This window comes from Pinus tabuliformis, chromosome 3_1 (genome assembly GCF_031772625.1).
Source record: "Pinus tabuliformis cultivar Carrire ecotype Pingquan chromosome 3_1, CPIR1, whole genome shotgun sequence".
Classification (NCBI taxonomy): Eukaryota; Viridiplantae; Streptophyta; class Pinopsida; order Pinales; family Pinaceae; genus Pinus; species Pinus tabuliformis.
The window spans coordinates 994,283,844-994,296,675 of NC_142301.1; the positions used below are offsets into that span (position 1 = coordinate 994,283,844).

At 32.2% G+C, this 12,832-nt stretch overlaps 1 pseudogene across 1 annotated transcript in view; it reads left to right on the forward strand.

Annotated features, from left to right (window-relative positions):
- Positions 1 to 11,888: 11,888 nt before the first annotated feature.
- LOC149191216 (uncharacterized protein At5g02240-like) overlaps positions 11,889 to 12,832 on the forward strand; it is a 45,097-nt pseudogene continuing 44,153 nt past the window's right edge. The window contains exon 1 of the transcript XR_016256028.1: positions 11,889 to 12,262. The product of XR_016256028.1 is annotated as an uncharacterized protein At5g02240-like (transcript). The remainder of the gene's footprint in view (positions 12,263 to 12,832) is intronic.

Below are 12,832 nucleotides of genomic sequence, written 5' to 3' on the forward strand. Positions count from 1 at the left end.
GTGTGTGGGGGGGTGGGGATTGAGATAGAGAGACAAAGAAGGAGAGATGGAGGGAGATATAAATATATATGGAAGGTGGAGAGAGGGAAGAATATTTCTTGTACTGCATGCGTTGATCTCAGTGTTGATGATGATTTCTAATCCTATTTGATTGCTTGCATTAGATGCATTGATTTCGGTGTAAATGTTGATTTATAATTATATTTGACTATTTTCACTAGATGCATTGATTTCAATTTAGATGTTGATTTATAATCCTATTTGATTGCATGCTCTAGATGCATTAATTTTAGTGTAGATGGTGATTTCTAATCTTATTTGATTGTTTGTGCTAGATGCATTGATTTTAGTGTAGATATTGATTTATAATTATATTTGATTGCTTGCACTAGATGTATTGATTTCAATGTAGATGTTGGTTTCTAATCTTATTTGATTGCTTGCATTATATGCATTGATTTCAATGTAGATGTTGTTTTCTAATCCTATTTGATTGCTTGCATTAGATGGATTAGATATTTTTAATCTTGAGACTGTAAATTATTAAAAATATTTTTCAAGATTAGATGGATGGGAGAGAGAGGGAAGAAGATTTCTTGCACTAGATGAATTGATTTCAGCGTAGATGTTGGTTTCTAATTATATCTAATTGCTTGCACTAGATGCATTGATTCCAATGTAGATGTTGGTTTCTAATTATATTTGATTGCTTGCACTAGATGCATGAATTTCAATGTAGATGTGGATTTCTAATACTATTTGATTGCTTGCACTGGATGCATTGATTTTAGTGTATATGTTGATTTCTAATCTCATTTGATTGCTTGCATTAGATGCAGTGTAGATGTTGTTTTCTAATCCTATTTGATTGTTTGCATTAGATGCATTAGATGTTGTTAATCTTGAGGCTGTAGATTATTTAAAAAAAATCTCAAGATATAGTAATACGTAGAGGGACACTATTAAGAAATAATTAGTTGTAAAAAGTTGCAATACCTAGAATTAAAATGAAAAAGATGTGCAAAATCAATCCTCCTGCAAAGTGCAAATTAAACCTTAACAAGATCGTCTCCCTTCTTCATCACCAATTAATTACTAATAGACAATTACATATATTCAAAATTACTAATAGAGTAATTGCATACAACAATGTATTCAAAATATTTATAAGAGGAAACAAAGAATTAAAAAAAAAAAAAAAATACATTATTTCTTGACTTTGCAAAATAGACTATAGATAAAAAAAAAAAATCATCAAAACATTCTTGAAGGAAATAAATTATTTCAAAAATAAACAAAGAAACAAATTATTTCAAGAGTAAAAACTACTTTTCAAGATATATTTGGTAATATTTGGAGGAACATTGGGGTGGCAGGAGAGGGGAGGGATTCTCATTAATCCTGAAGGAAACATCAAAGACAGATATGCTTGGGGCCTGGGTAGGAAGACAAACAATCAAGCTGAAGCTTATGGTTTGTTTCTCGGTCTATCATTGGCTCAAAAAAGGGCATCAGAAAGATCCAGGTCTTAGGAGACTCAATGTTGATCATAAAGCATATGAACTATATTTCATCAGCAAAAAACATGAACCTAAATCAAATTATTAAGAGATCCCAAGGGATGATTCCCTTCTTTAATTTTGTGTCATTTTTTCATATCCTAAGAGGGAATAATCATGAAGCAGATAAGCAAGCAAATTTGGCTTGCCAGTTGAATGCAGAAAAAAGTATAGTGAATGAGGTAGAGGAAACGATATGCATTCCCTAATCTTATTCATGGGTTTCAATTATTGGTATGAGGATGGAATTATTGGCTCATCCAAGAGGTTAGAAAGTATCAACAAGTTGGATTTTGCAAGGTTAGTCTCACATAATCTTTCTTTACTACCCCCTCACTTCATTCACTCTTTTTGGCCCCCCCCCCCCCCCGCTCCTTCCTCCCCTCCCCTCTTCTCCTTTATCACCTCTCCTCCCTAACCCTCGTCACCCTTCTTCCTCTCTTCCCATTAAACCTCACATTCTTATTGTTCCTCTTCTTCATTTTGTTATAGCCCCTCCCCCTTTTCTTTCAGCCTCCTGCTCCTTGGTCCTTGTTGCATCGACCCTTGCTGGGCCCAACCTATCCTTATGCCTTGTGGCAATGGTTATGTTAGTCTGCTGCAGCAAAGTGTCTATGTCCTTCATGTCGGTACTACACTTGGGCTTGGGAGATCACACAACGTGAGAATCTAGCCCCCACGACATGGATTATGTTGCAAAGGTCGACATTCCAGCACAAGAGAAGGCAAGTTAATGGGATTGTGGGAGAAACATTCATTCCCTTTCCTTAGAAGTGCTTTGGCCGCTCATGGGAGGAAAGCATGGGTGAGGATGGAGGACGAGGAGAAGGGTTGGGAAATTATGGTTGATAGTTGGGAAATTAAAGAGGAGCATTTGGATCTCAACTCCATGAGTACCAATCTCCTATACAAAATCAATATCCAGACCTGCACCTTCTATTTAAGAAGTAACGATTTGATATGATATTATGGTTTAAGGTTAATCTTTGCTTAGGTGGTCTTTGCGAAGGCCTAGCGGCTGAAGCTAGGGTCTCTGAGCATCTGTTGCAGGTTCAAGGTCAAAGCGCAAACCTTCAGGGGGGTCTCTGGAGGAGTGTACTCTCACAAAGGGAACCTATGTGTCAATTTATAGAGTGCTGGTTATCTGTATGGCCACGAATTGTGAGGATAAGCAGAGACAAGTGGGGGATCTGGAGCAGAACTTTGCGAGCATTCTAGAGTTGGGGGTCTATGGAATTCTAGAGTAGGGTGTATGTGGCATTCTGGACAAAATCATGAGCGTGCATAATAATTCAGCAAAGAACAACTCTCTATTCGACTCTTGGGGCCGCCGCAAGCCTAGGACAGGGGGGTCGAGGGAGGGAAAAGCTTGGGAAGGCGACAATAACAGGCGGGTCTGTAACGTTTATGTGCAAGAAAATTTGGAGATTCAGGAAGGTTTGCCAATTGTTCATCGATGTATCCACCAACAACAAATTGAGACTCTAGCCATGCAGGAGCAACAATTGGAAAAGAAGGAGCACATCCGACAATTAGAAGATGAGGTGGATGCGTTGCGTCAACAAATTGAACAATTGAAGCTCAAAATGGAGGAGAACAACAAGAGAAATGAAGAATAATTCACTGGACTGGATCTGAACAGTCCAACGCCAATGGAAGAGTAGTCTGTTCTCTCACTCTGTTTTTGCAAAATGTTTTTGAATGACACAATATAAATGTATATATTTACTATTTCAGTTCTGTCGATTGTATAGCCATAGGCTTCTAGAAATGAGAAATTTTTGTAAGAAGCATGGGGAACAATTGATGTATCATAAGCCCTTAGCAGACTCGAAAATATGATGTAAAATCCCAATTTTGCATGCGAATGGGCATGATTTTTATATATAAAAACACTACTCATTATGGTTTAAAAATATATTTGGAAAAACACTATTTATAATTAATTAGTTGTTAAAAGTTTTGATGCCTAAAATTAAATGAAATAGATGTGCAATACAATCCTCCTGCAATCTATTGACAAGATTGTCTCCCTTCTTCATCACTAACAAATTACCAATAAACAATTACATACACATATAAAAATATAACACAACAACTGTAACATTCGCAAACATTACCATCCAAATCTAAACACATAAACACACAAACCACTCAAAATATCCAAACACAGACGTACAAACCATTCAAGGAAAGCAACACATACCAAAATAAAGAAGAGAATGATATGGTCATGCCAAGCAAAGAAAACATAATGTGAATTTTAAATTTTATTTCAAACATATACATAATAATTATAATCTAAAGATGTGACACTATTGTCCTCAAATGGAACCAACTTAGATCCATCTAACATCGGATCTATCATGCACCGAGAGGGATCAAATCCCTCGAGGTGCAAACCTTTCCTCAAGTTCTAGACACCAAAAATAAGTTTTGCACCTTGAGGGATTTAATCCCTCTCGGTGCATGATCAATCTGGTGTTAGATAGATCTAAGCTGGTTTATACAGTCATGAATAAGAATCACGATATTTTTGGATAGATGTTTTGTATAAAATACTGACCTTTTCCATGTTAAAAAAACATACAATTAGAAGGAAAAATTTGATGTAACTTTGAATAATTTTTTTGTCAAATATTAAAATGTATTAACATTTGAGACTTTTTTGGAAGATATATATGCTATTTATGATCTTAAACATAAAGAATTAAATTATAAAGAATATTTATTTTAAGAATTCAAGATTATTTGGTTTATATTTTCTCAATAAAGAACATTCACAAGAATTTCTCGACGTGTTTGGAATTCTCAATTGTGGTTTATCGTAAGGAGTGAGATGGAAGCTTTGATCAAAACATGCAAATGAATACTATAGAGAGGAAATAAATATTCAAACAAGTAATATAATATTAAATTTTTATTACTTCTAATAACTTGTTAACTATTAAATAAAAATATTTTTAACTAAGAAACAATTTTAAAAAGAAAAATATTGCAATAAAAAAATAAAAACTAAAAATAAAAAACTAAAAACTAAGAAAAGTGAAACAAAGAATATTAACATAAACCTGTAAAAATAATACAAAAATTAACAAAACATATCATCAAAAATTGAAAATTCAATCAAAGAAATAAAAGAATAATGATTAAGAAAAATTAATCATAAAATCTATTATAGAAAAAAGAAAAATAATTTAAATTAAAAGACAACTAAACTATACATTAAATTAAATAAATAAATATATATAATATTATTTAATATAATATTAACAAAGTGTAAAAGAAAAATGAAATAAAAAAAATTAAAATTATAAAAATCTAATAAAAAAAATAAAATCAGAGAAAAAAAATCACACTTATTGAATAAATTAAAGAAAAATAATTTTTTTAATATTAGGAACAAATGATTCCATAAAAATGAAAAATCCTAATATACTTAGTTAGGGTCAAAAATTAAATATCACACTTATTGAATAAATTAAAGAAAAATACATTTTTTTAATATTAGGAACAAATGATTCCATAAAAATGAAAAATCCTAATATACTTAGTTAGGGTCAAAAATTAAATATTAGAAAGAACAACTCAGTAAATACTAACAACCAAACAAATAAAAATTAAAATTAAAAACTAAAGAAATAAAATAAAAATTAAAAACTAAAGAAATAAAATAAAAATAAAAATGAGCATATATACACAGAAAATGAATAATGTCTATAACATGAAAAGAATAATTTCTATAACATGAATAATGTGTTATCCTCTTAATTTAATTGCTCCATCATTTTTCTTGGTTTACATAATTATTTGAGTAAATTAAACTTATATTATTCATTTTCTATGTATATATATACTCTCTTTTTTTTAATTTTCTCTGGTTAGTATTGTTTATGTTGTTTTTTTTTAATATTTAATTTTTGGTCCTAATTTATTCTCCTTTCATGTTTTAGGTATATTAGGATTTTTCATTTTTATAAAACTTTTTAGGTATATTAGGATTTTTCATTTTTTTGTTTTATTGGATTTTTATATTTTATATATATATATATATATATAATTTTTAATATAATATTATATATTCGCTAATTTTTTTTTTATTTTTTTTTTCAATTTAAGGTGGATGATGATGATTTTTTTTTTAATCGAAGGTTTAAATTGATTCTTAAAATAATATGCTCAGCATATGCTTCGTCTTAATGCTTATCAACCACTGTATAGTGTATTAAAGAGTTTGTTATGTTGCATTGACTTTTAATAATTTATAAAATTAGATTGGTACCATGTGGCTCCCCGCCCACCAATTTCCTGAATTGGACATTATTCAAATTTTAATAAGTTTCTTCATGATAAGTTCCTCATTATTATTTATAACATTCTTTTATATATAAGCAAATTTTATTTAGCAAAATGTTACAATACTTTTAATAAATTAAAAAAATTATATTCTTGGCTCCCCCACCCACCAATTTCCTAGGGATTTGAGATTTTTCTAATTCCAATAAGTTCCTCATTATTATTATTATTTATAACATTCATTTATAATTCTTTTTCTTTTTTAAATTAAAGTTGACCCATAATCCTTTTATACATAGTTAATCAAGTAAATATGTGTATTAATAAGCCATTCTTCCTGGTACAATAATTTTTTTGGTTATATTTATATATAGTTATCATATATATATATATATATATATATGATTTTTTTTTGCCTATAATAAATATTTTAAAAATAATACTATATATAGAGATAGTTATCTTCTATTTTGAATATATATGTATGTGTTATTTTCTAATTTAACTTCTTTTTTTCCTATAATAAATTTTATGATTAATTTTCCTTAATTATTAATTTTTATTTTTTTTATTGAATTTTCAACTTTTCTTCTTTTTCTTTGTTAATTTTTGTATCATTTTTATACATTTATGTTGATATTCCTTGTTTGACTTTTCTTTGTTCTTGATTTTTATTTTTGATCATTTTTTTTTCCTTCCAATATTTCTCATTTTAAAATTGTTTCTTAACTTTTTTTTTTTTTTTTTAATAATTAACAAGTTACTATATATTATAGAAATTTAGTAGTGAATTACTATTGGGTTTTAACCATTTGAAACCACAATAGAGGGTATTACCATTGGGTTCAATAAATGGGCGAATCTCCATGGTATATAGGAAAAATGGAAGGCGATTTTATCAATAATATGATATTTATGTATAAATTTTTGGCAAATCTCTCACTAGGAATGACGAATATTTTACTTAATTATAAAATTTTGTGTTTATTGAATACACAAATGAAATCATTGCATTTCTTTAAAATATCTTTTGAAATCAAAATTACCGAAATTACATATCGATAACCTAGTGGGTGTAGGATAAAATTCACCCGTGCCATTCACAGAAAGCATGAGAAAAAACCTAATACTATATATAAAACCAAGAAAAATTCAAATTCATCACTTCTAGGGACCTCGTAACCACCTTGCCAATACACAAGTATGTTCCTGTTTGCAATTAGAAAAATTACCCAAATTACAATCTGTTTACTCCAGCATATGTTGGAAAGTTATAGAAGGATGACTAGTGTAATCAATCCATTCCTTTTAGCCCTGGATTTGTTTCAGTTTAAAACAGAAGTATACAAATATACTTGTCCAATGTCTATGCTTTAACCATTCACCTTAAGATTTTTTTACAATATAATTTCCTAAGTCTATTTAATATCTTCATTATCATAAAAGCCATCCTATATCCATCTTAACTCCACATCTACCACTCTTAGGGGGATGGAATCTATTTATCCCTCTGAGCACTTGGTAGACCCAGAATTAAGATGGATCTAAGATGATAGAATTTCCCCTTTAAATAGTCTATGCTCACATGAATACCATGGTATTACCATGGGTTATCATAAACGTGGAGCTTAAAAATTACTATTAGTAATTTATAAAAATTAATAAAATTAATAGTTGATTTTTATTTTAACCAAGCTAAAATGTTTAACATGCATTAAATTACAACATCCATTTTTACTCTTGATCAAATCAAATATTTTTTCACTCTATGCTAGTTTGCATATCACGATATTTGATACCTCTCGGGGGTTAGTAGATCCAGAGTAAAGATGGATCTATGCTGATTTAATTCCCCGATTTAAATAGGCTACATTCCAGGTCAATACCATGGGTCAATACCATGTTCCATTTTGGTGAATACCATGGGTCAATACCATGTTCCATTTTGGTGAATACCATGGGTCAATACCATGTGCCATTTTTATTATTATTAATACTAATATTAGGGTTGATAATGTTTTTTTTCATGGTGTTAATAACAATCTAGTCCATGGTATTTGTCCCATAGTACTTTGCCCATAGGTTTCACCTAAATATAACGCATTTTTTTAGTGTTCATAAATATAAGGTGACTTATGGAGTAAATATAAAAAAATGTTTTATTTGTTTACCATACCTCTCGTTTATTTATATTTTTATTAATTTACCATACCTCTTTTACAAATATGGTATTTGGCCCATAGGATTCACTTAAATAAAACCTCCTTCTTGAGCCTTCATAAATAGAACGAGGGTTATGGACTAAATATAAAAAGAGGTTTTATTTATTTACCATGTGTCTAGTTTATTTATATTTTTATTTATTTGCCATACCTTTTAAGTAAGTATAAAAAGACGTTTTATTTATTTACCATACCTCCAGTTTACTTATATTTTTATTTGTTTACACCCTTGCATGTATATAAGGTGACTTATGCAGTAAATATAAAAAATGTTTTATTTATTTACCATACTCTCATTTATTTATATTTTTATTAATTTACCATACCTCTTTTATAAATATGGTATTTGGGCCTTTGGCCCATTGGATTCACTTAAATAAAACCTATTCTTGAAAATGGGCAAATGGAAGGTTGTAACTCCTAATTTCAAGGGCTAAATTTAGCTTTTTTACCCTCTCCCGTAAAATAAGGTGGGCTATTTGAGGTGATTTGTAAAAATGTACTATGATACAAAATATTCGCCCACTAAAAATTTAAAACCCCTTAATTTCGCCAAAGGGCGAACATTCGCCCCTAAAATTTTCTATGATTGGGTTTTAATCGTTTGAATATTTTCTTTCCTCTCTACAATATTTATTTGCATACCTTGATCAGAACCTCCATCTCAGTCCTAATGATGAACCACAATTGAGGGTTCTAAATGTTTCAATGAAATTCTTTTGAATGTTATCTTACCCAAAATTCTTTATTGAGAATATTTACTTATTTATATTTTTATAATTTTTTCTATAAAAAAAAATTTATTTTAGTTGAATATTTATTTTAAAATATAGTATCTTAAAAATAAAAGGTCGTAAACTTCCCATAAACGAAAATGTCGTAAACTTCCCATATATATATATATATATATATATATAAAAAAAAAATGATGATGATGATGATTAACATCCACTAAGACCAATGTGGTTTATTAGACCTTAAGAAAGTAAGAGATTAATTGTGACTCTTTAATATTTTATTTCTATAATAAAAAAGAAGGGAGAGGAGCGCTCCACGATCACTATAGTTTTGCAGAATTAACAAGTTAAGAATGTTGGAAGTGTGACAAATGTTTTGGAACTAAGAATGGATGTGAGTAAGAGCCAAACAATCTAAGAGAAAATATTTTTTTATCTTCAACCCTCTTAATGTCACAAAGGTGGCATATTCTTTCGTCCTGGGGCGTTTTGGGAATAGACCAATGACTCTACGCAGCTCATGAGAATTAGTTATATCCTTGCAATGTTCATTTTCTTCTTAGCATTAGTTAAGATAAAGAAATAATTATGGTTAGCAAGGGTGGGGTTGATCACCTCCTTATAATACCTTAGCTTCCTTTTTCCCTCTAACTCCTTATCATCCCATAATTTATCCTTAAATTTGGAGGTAATAATATTTTTAATACTATCCTTATTCCCCAAGATGATCTCCTCCTTTATCCCCCAATGGTCGAGCCAAGACTGGGCATCCTTGTGCCATCCACGCTTGAGACGAAGGTGGGGGTTTTGGCTAGAGTTAAAGGCAATTTTGGGAAACCTTGTGGCTTCCATGTTGTAAAGCTTATTCTTTTACATCAAATACCTAAACAAAGCCATGCTTTCAATGGGGGAAATGTTGCTCCCATAACGACTGTTAGCTCCCTTAACGGCCGCCAATGATTTGCAAACCATCTGCTGCCAATTCCAACAATTATGGAAACCATCTGCTGTTAATTAATTTCTTGTTGGGAGCTCCTAGAGTGGTCCATTACTCCCTCTGCAGTTCTCTACCATGTTCTATGGAACACTTGACACATAGACAACAAAATCTTGATGGAAGCTTGGCTATAAATACTTCTGTTTGGTCCCCAAGCTCACTCACTCAATCCCCTTCAGCCTTACACCATCAAATCATAGTGAGTAGAGCTTGGAAGTGCCACATGGATGAGAGATTTTGGGTGAATTTTGTAAATCTAAGGGTGGAATTTGTAGAGCTATAACATCTCCACATGATGTAGCGTGTTAGTCTCGGTGGGTTCTACTACTGTATAAATCTTTCATTCGGCCAACACTCTGTGTGAGAAGCCGTTTATTGTACATTGTTGCGTTGCAGCTCTAGGGAAGAGAAAGTGCAGCAAGATCTACCATAGGGAAAGTGACAGACAGATTGAGAGGTGAGATCTATGCAAATAACAGCGCTCCAAGTACTCCAACGAAGTGTTTACTGTAGATTCTTAAGGTAAATGAAATAGATCTTACAACTTCTCCTCTTTTCATCTGCAAGAAAGTAATTTGTGGCTTTTACTTGGTTTAGCTGGATGCTCTCTGAAACTGCAGGCAGATTTCGGACTCCAGTAGCACCATAAGGTTTCTTGCTGGCGAGCTTGATAATGTTCGCAAACAGATTGAGAAAATAGAAAGAGAAGTGGATTGCCTCAAGCGCAGCGGAAACTCTGGTATCAGAGTGTGAGTAGCATCAATGGCTGGAGGTATGATTTATTGGGCATTAAAGTTTTTGATTCTTTATAAGTGTTTTTTCCGCGTTATAGAATCGTTATTATGCTAACATGAAATGCTAGCTTCGATCAAGATGATAGGATATCGAACATTTACTTTAATCTTGAGGTTGTAGGTTATAAATTGCTTTTGAATCGTCTTGATCTTCCTCCATGATTATTTGGATATACTGCAACCCTAAAACTCACAACCATATAAAATAACTAGGGTGACGAGAGTCTCAAAGATGAACCTTTTTTACTCCAAATCCAAAGGTCGGTTGTCTTACAATTGTTTTCAAGCTCATAATAGGCTTTCCAACCTCCAGTAATCTTTTTCTCAATGCTATAATTCCAGTTGAGCTGATGATGAATGTCAATACCTAAATATTTGTAGGAAGAAACTTGCTCCAAGTAATTGTTATCATAGATGAAATTACCATGGTTGGTCTTTTTGGATTTAATAATCATGACTTTAGTCTTGACTCTTGTTGGTATTAACCATCATACCCATCTTGGAGCAGAAATCATGGAGGGTCTTAAGCTGTTTGTCGAGATCATCGTGGCTTCTAGGTAGAAGAACAATATGGTTAACATAAATGAGAAGAGTAATGACCATACCAGCGAGCTCAAGGGCATTCCATTTAGCATCTTCCAAACACTTCTAGCTTAGCGATGTAAATGCCAAAAATGGTAGAGATAGGGGGCACCCTTGCTTAATCTTGATATTACATTTAATCTCTTTAAACCACTCCTTATTGATTTTAAACTTGACAACAACATTCTCGTAGAGTCAAATTACAAAAATCCTTAACTCGAGAGACCATCATCTCTTCAACTCTTTTCCATAACTTATCTAAAAAAATTTCGAAAACTTTTTTAAAATCAACCCAACAACAAAAAAAAATTGCGACATTCCTCGAAAATAATCTTAAGAATAAGAAAATGATGTATAATAACTTAAAATGATGTATAATAAAGTGATATCTTCTATCTTCTCCCACCACCGTGCCCTTTAGCTAAATAAATTTATTCACTACTTAACTTACACCTTTTATATTTATATAAATTAAATACACTAAACTACACTATGGATATTTAATTGAGAAAAATAGACGAGTTGAATTTTCATCCTTCGAATATGCCTAATTGTTTCATAGCCGCCTTGAGGTTCAGGCCTGAGCCACAGGATCTGATGGAACGACGTGTTTCATTAAGGATAAGGTGTTTCCAAGGAAGACATCCCGCCGATCAATCCAATGTTGCGATAAATATCCGCACCGAACCTTCCTAGTCTTTCCTTGGCAATATGATGCGGACATTTGTCTCTTCGCCATTGCTTCCGACCCACTACCATTCATTTTCACCTATCGCATGTACAACGAGGAACTCGGACTCCTCCAATTCTACTTTTAGATTGCCAAATTCTTCTCGCACGCAGCATCGTTGCAGTGTAAGATTATTTCCAAAACTCTCTACTGCTGCAAATAGCGATTTGGGTTCCAGTGGGCGGTTGAACTTTGATTGGATATCTTCTTCGTTGCTGGGCTGCCCCTTACTGTGCGGCCAGAGGTCTTCGAAGCCCGTGACACAAGCTGCAGCATTATCAGTAGCAGCAGCAATGGGTGATTCGGCGACTACTGTGCTGGTTACTGGTGCTGGCGGTAGAACAGGTACACATTCAACTTTACTTTCATTCATTATGTTATAACAAACCTTATGAATTCATAATTATTTTTATTTTTATTTTAACTGGTAATGTGGATTAGAGCAATGGAAATGGGAGAACTGGATATCTGTGTGTGGGGATTCGTAATTTTGGTACGTGGACCGCCATAGCTGTGATAGATTGGCCCCATGGGAGACTGAGATATATAAATTCTGAACCGAGTCGAGGCAATGAGATAAGAGGCATTGAATATCTGATTTGCAGCTTTGGGTACTGAGGAATTGGTGCATGGATACATGGTAACTGAGATAATTGGTTATGTTGGTTGAGTGTACATGGATGATATTGCATTTGTAGGTAGAGGCTACATGGACCGACGATTCGGTTGTGAGTATGTATATTTAGTGTGGATATGTGGGTTTTCAGCGTTGGGGATTTCAATTGGGTATTTGAGTTGAAGGTATGGACATTGGAGAATTTCGTGTTGAAGTTGAGGTTGTGGATGTTAGGGAATTGGGCATGCGAGTTGAAGCGAATGGGTTTGAGGAATTTAGTCAATGAGTACTGAGGTATG